This window comes from Belonocnema kinseyi, chromosome 1 (genome assembly GCF_010883055.1).
Source record: "Belonocnema kinseyi isolate 2016_QV_RU_SX_M_011 chromosome 1, B_treatae_v1, whole genome shotgun sequence".
Taxonomy (NCBI): domain Eukaryota; kingdom Metazoa; phylum Arthropoda; class Insecta; order Hymenoptera; family Cynipidae; genus Belonocnema; species Belonocnema kinseyi.
In genome coordinates this window covers 19,170,353-19,177,050 of record NC_046657.1, presented here as the reverse complement: position 1 = coordinate 19,177,050, position 6,698 = coordinate 19,170,353, and the positions used below count along the sequence as shown (strand labels likewise).

Genomic DNA, 6,698 nt, shown 5'->3' with positions numbered 1-6,698 from the left:
CAATCCTTTATCTATTTATTTCAATATTTTTCTATCCCGTTTTCAATATCAATTCAAGTTTATCTTTTTTAATCCTCTCTTTTCTATCTTATCTTATCCTTTATCTATCAAAATCAATCTTTTTTATCCCGTTGTCAATCTAAATTGAAGTTATCTTTTTGAATCCTCTCTTTTCTCTCTTTAATCTTTTTCTATACCGTTTCCAATCTAAATTCAAGTTTATCTTTTCCAATCCTCTCTTTTCTATCTTATCTTATCCTTTATCTATCAAAGTCAATCTTTTTTATCCCGTTGTCAATCTAAATTAAAGTTATCCTTTTCAATCCTCTCTTTTCTATCTTATCTTATCCTTTATCTATCAAAATCAATCTTTTTCTATCCCGCTGTCAATCAAAATTCAATTTATCGTCTTCAATCCTCTCTTTTTTATCTTTAATCTTTTTCTATTCCGTTCCCAATCTAAATTCATGTTTATCTTTTTCAATCCTCTCTTTTCTATCTTATCGAATCCTTTATCTATATATTTCAATATTTTTCTATCCCGTTTTCAATCTAAATTCAAGTTTATCTTTTTCAATCCTCTCTTTTCTATCTTATCCTTTATCAATCAAAGTCAATCTTTTTCTATACCGTTGTAAACCTAAATTCAACTTTATCTTTTTCAATCCTCTCTTTTCTCTCTTATCCAATTCTTTATCGATATATTTCAATATTTTCCTATCACGTTTTCAATCTAAATTCAAGCCTTTCTTTTTTAATACAAACTGCGCCATCACATCCTATCATTTACATATCAAAGACAATCTTTTTCTATTCTGTTGTCAATTAAAACTCAATTTTATCTATTTCAATCCTCTCTTTTCTATCTCATCCTATCCTTTATCTATATTTTTCAATATTCTTCTATCCTGTTGTCAATCTAAATTCAAGTTTATCTTTTTTAATACAATTAATTAAAATTCAATTTTATCTTTTTCAATCCTCTCTTTTCTATCTTTTCTATCTTTAATATTTTTTTATCCCATTGCCAACCTCGATTCAACTTTATCTTCTTCAATACTCTCTTTTCTATCCTATCCTTCATCTATATTTTTCAATATTTTTCTATCCCGCTGTCAATCTAAATTCAAGTTTATCTTTTTCAATTCTCTCTTTTCTATCTTATCCTATCCTTTATCTATCCACGTAAATATTTTCATATCGCTCTGTAAATCGTCATTTCTGTATAGACTTTTAATCATTTTTATATCATTAATCTTTAAATCAAAATTATTAATATTTAACTGGAACATTTGAACTTTCAACCAAAAAGAAGAATTTTCAACCAAGATCAATTTTCTATAAAAAAAAATACGATTTTTCAACAAAATACATAAATTTTCTAGGAAAGAAATGACTTTTCTACTAAAAAATAAAAAGAGTTTTAAACTAACAAAGATAAAGTTTCACCAAAAAATGAAATAGTTCAGTTTTCAGTTTAAAAAATTAATTTTCAAAAAAGAAGAAAAGAATGTTTAACAAAATAGTTAAATTTGCAATGAAAGTGATAAATTTTCAACTGAAATGATGAATATTTAACTTATTTGTTGAACATTTAACCGATATTAATTTTTTACTAAAACAAAACGTTTTTTCAACAAGATCAATGTTCACGCGAAAATAGAAAAGGTCAATTTTCAGATAAAAAAATTATTAAAAAAAAAAAACGAAGTTTTCACCAATAAGGTGAATTTTCAAAAAAAAACTAAAAAAAAACTGAATTTTCACCAAAAAATGAAATAGTTCAGTTTTCAGTTAAAAAAATTAATTTTCAAAAAAAGCAGAAAAGAATTTTTAACAAAATAGTTAAAATTTCAATGATAAAGTGATGAATTTTCAATGAAAGTGATGAATTTTCAACTAAAATGGTGAATCTTCAATCTTATTAGTTGAACTTTTAACCAAAATTATTTTTTTTACCAAAACCCAAAACGTTTTTAAAACAAAATACACCACTTTTCCAACCAAATAGTTGAATTTTCAACAAAGAAAATATCAATGTTCACCCAAATATAGAAGAGTTCAATTTTGAGTTAAAAAATGATTTTAAACAAAACAGAAACGAATTTTTAACCAGAGTAAGGAATTTTCAACTAAAATAATAAATTTTCAACTGTAATACTTAAATTTTCAAACAAAAAGAAGAATTTTCAAACAAGAAGATCAGTTTTCTATTTTTAAAAATTAGAATTTTCAACAAAATACATGAATTTTTAACGCAATAAATGACTTTCCTACAGGGTGGCCGTTTTAATCAAAGAAAAAAATTCCCGGTTCTTTCCCGATTGACAAACACAGTATGATTTTTAAAATCGAATTTTGTATTCCAATGCTCAATAATTTATTCGTATAAACTAAAAAATACTAACACTTTTCAACTGAAAAATTTTAAATGAAATGCAGTTGAAATGCAAAATCCAGAATTTTTAACATTAATAAATTAGAGAATTCAAAGTTTTAAATGAAATTCCAAAAATATAAATCCACATTAACATTTTCAATACTCTAAATTAAAAAAATCAATCGATGAACTTTACAAATTTTCAAACTTATATTATTAAGTTATTTTAAGCTAGAAACATACAAAATTTAAAAATTTAAATTTTTTTCAACATAAAAGTTCTTAAATTAGAAGCTAAATTATTTTCATTTTAAATAGTTTATGCATCCTTGAAAAGCATTAAAATTTTATTTCAAACTTTTGAGAAATATAGAATTGTTTATAATTTTTTTCAAATTTAAAATAATGTTCGCAATTTTTTTAGAATTTCTAAATAACTTTTTTAATTACTTGAATTTGTCCTACAACTTTTAGAAAATCCTGCAAATTAAAAAAAAATTTCCTTCAAATTTGGATTAATAAATAAAAAAAGAACACTTATTATTTGTAGCGAAAATTAGAGTAATTTTAAGAGATATTTAGAGATTTTAAAAAGATTTATAACTGATTTCAAACAAAAAATTTAGAAACTTTTTAAGAATTGTGAAAGGATCTAAAAGAATAAAAAACATTTTGTTACTATTTCTACGAAAATTGGAAATTATTTTTCATTTTAAACAATTATTTTCACAGAATATTTAAAAAGATTTAAAGAGATTCCCAAAATTATTTCAGTTTAAAAAACTAATTTTCAAATGAAGAAACTAATTTCTGACAAAATAGTTGAATTTTTAAACAAAAAGGGGAATCTTTAAACAAGCAGATTTATTTTTTGTTTAAATAAATGGATTTTCCAACAAAATCATGAATTTTCAACAAAATAGTTGCATTTTTAACCAAAAAACACCATTTTTCAACCAAGTAGTTTAATTTTCAACTAAAAATATTAATCTTAGACTGAAATAGTTAGATTTCCAACAAAAAAAAAGGTTAAATCTATCTTTTTCTATCCTCCAATTTCTATATTTTTCAATCTTTCCACTTCCAGCAGGGTAAATATCAGTCCAAGCATGAATTTTTTTTATTAAATAACTTTCACGCAAAATATTTTGATCAAGTTTCATTTTAGCATCAGAGACTAATTTTTATTCTTTCTTGACAGGGAGTCTACTAATTTTTTCCCAACAAATTTTGGTAAATAATTTTTAATACCTTTGGTATTAGCGATTGATGAAGAATTAATCTTTAGGCAAAATTAGAATCTATCAATCGCGAAGGTTACCGATGGCGTCATAAAATGATATTACGCAATTCTGAGTTTTACAAATTTTGCGTAAACAGCTTCAAGATTATTTATTATCTTAAATAGCATAGTTATGAAAAACAAGGATAATTTATTGCTTCCTTATAAACATAACATTTCCAAAATTGTCAAAAAAGTATCTGGAAGATTTTAAGACAATTTTCTATCTCATTTTCTTTTGCTTTTAGAATAAAGACCTAAAAAAAAGATACTTTGATTTGAAAGTTTTGAAATATATTTTTGCGTAAACAGCTTCAAGGTTATTTATTATTTTAATTAGCATAGTTATGAGAAAAACAAGGATGATCTATTGCTTCGTTATAAACAGAATATTTCCATAATTGTAAAAAAATAATTCGGAAGATTTTTCAGCCATTTTTCGATCTAATTTTCTTTAAATTTTAGTAAAAAATACCTACTTTTTTAAAAGATATTTGGAAGGTTTAGAAATTTATGTAAAAAATTTAAGAATTAGGAAAATGACGTCATAAAATTATATTACGCAATTCTGAGTGAATTTTGCGTAAACAGCCTCAAGGCTACTTGTTGCTTCCTTATAAACAAAATATTTCAAAAATTGTCAAAAAACAAATTCGGAAGATTTTAAACCAATTTTTCCAGCTACTTTTTTTTTAATTTAAGGAAAAATGCCTGAATTTGAAAATATGTTTAGAAGGTTTAGAAATTTGTGCAATATTTTTTTTTAATTTTTAGAAAAAATTGGAATCAATCAATCTTGAAACTTACCGATGATATATTAAAAAGATATTATGCAATTCTGAGTAAAGAATTTTGCGTAAACAGTTGCAGGGTTTTTTATTATATTAAGTAGCATAGTTATGGGAAAACAAGAATAATTTATTGCTTCGTTATAAACAAAACATTTTCAAGGTTTAGAAATTTATGCGAAATTTTTTTTTAAATTTTTCGGAGAAAATTAGAATCAATAAAGTAAATTTTGCATAAACAGCTGCAAGGTTATTGTCTCCTTATAAACAAAACAGTTCAAAAATGGTTAAAAAAGAATCCGGAAGATTTTAAGACAATTTTCTCATGTATTTTTTTTAACTTGGAGAAAAATACTTAAATTTTAAAAAAGATATTTAGAAAATTTATAACAATATGAATTTTTTTTAATTTTGGGAAGAATTGAAATCAGTCGATCTGGAAAGTTGCCGATGACGTCATAAAATAATATTAAGCAATTCTGAGTAACGAATTTTGCGTAAACAGCTTCAACGTTATGTATGATCTCAATTAGTATAGTTGTCAGATAAAAAAAGGGATGATCTATTGCTTCCTAACAAAAAAAAAAATTTCCAAAACTGCCCACAAAAAAAATTGTGAACATTTTATGGTAATTTTTGCAATCTAATTTTTTTTTGTTTATTTTAGGGAAAATTGAAATCAATCAATCTCGAAGGTTACTGAAGACGCCATAAGATGATATTACGCAATTCTGAGTAATGAATTTTGCGTAAACAGCTTCCAGGTTATTATCTTACTCAGCATAGTTACGAGAAAAATAAGGATAATTTATTGCTTCCTTATGATAAAAAAACATTTATAGAATTTTCAAAAAAGAATTCGAAAGATTTTTCAGTAATTTCTCGATTTAATTTTCTTTTAAATTTTAGGAAAAATACCTAATTTTGAAGATATTTAGAAGGTTTATGAAATTTATTTGAAAATTGTAAATAGCAGGAAAAATGGTAATCAATCAATCTTGAAGGTTACCGATGACGTCATAAAATTATATTGCGCAATTTTGCGTAAACAGCTTCAAGGTTATTTGTTAACTTCATTGGCATGGTTATGAAAAAAGCAAGGATAATTTATTGCTTCCTCGTGAACAAAACATTTCCAAAAGTGTCAAAAAAGAAACCGGAAGATGGTAAGGCAATTTTTCTATCTAATTTTCTTTTAATTTTAGGAAAAATACCTTTTGATAAGATATTTTGATTCGAAGGTTTAGAAAATTATGGGAAATTATTTTTTTCATTTTTCGGGGAAAATTGGAAACAATAAAGTACATTTTGCGTCAACAGCTTCAAGGCTATTAATTGCTTCCTTGTAATCAAAGCATTTCGAAAATTGCCAGAAAAGAATTCGGAAAATTTTAAGGCAATTTTCCCAGGTATTTTTTTTTTATTTGAACAAAAATATTTAAATTTAAAAAAATATATTTAGAAAATTTAGAACATTATGATTTTTTTTTAATTTTAGGAAGAAGTGATGATCGATTACTTCCTTATAAACAAAATATTTTAAAAACTGTAAAAAAAATCGGGAACATTTCTGGGCATTTTTTTTTTATTTCAGGAAAAAATGTAATCAATCTCAAAGGTTACCGATGACGTAATAAAATAATATTAAGCAATTCTGAGTAACGAATTTTGCGTAAACAGCTTCAAGGCTACATATTGCTTTTATATAAACAAAACAGTTCAAAAATTGCCAAAAAAGAATCCGGATAATTTTAAGACAATTTCCCTTATTTTTTTTTTAATTTGAGGGAATAATACCTAAATTTGATCAGATATTTAGAAAGTTTACAACATTTAGGCAAAAACTTTTACGATTTTTTAGGAAAAATTACAATTAATCAATCTCAAAGGTTACCGATGACGTAATAAAATAATATTACGCAATTCTGAGTAACGAATTTTGCGTAAACAGCTTCAACGTTACGTATTATCTCAATAAGTATAGTTATGAGATAAAAAAAAAGGATGATCGATTACTTCCTTATAAACAAAATATTTCCAAAACTGTAAAAAAAATCGGGAACATTTCTGGGCATTTTTTTTTTATTTCAGGAAAAAATGTAATCAATCAATCAATCTCAAAGGTTACCGATGACGTAATAAAATAATATTACGCAATTCTGAGTAACGAATTTTGCGTAAACAGCTTCAAGGCTACATATTGCTTTCATATAAACAAAACAGTTCAAAAATTGCCAAAAAAGAATCC

General features: G+C 24.4%; 1 protein-coding gene across 2 annotated transcripts in view; it reads right to left on the bottom strand.

The window, feature by feature from the left end:
- LOC117167444 (ATP-dependent zinc metalloprotease YME1L) overlaps positions 1 to 6,698 on the bottom strand; it is a 46,918-nt gene that overhangs the window by 14,210 nt on the left and 26,010 nt on the right. The window lies entirely within an intron of this gene.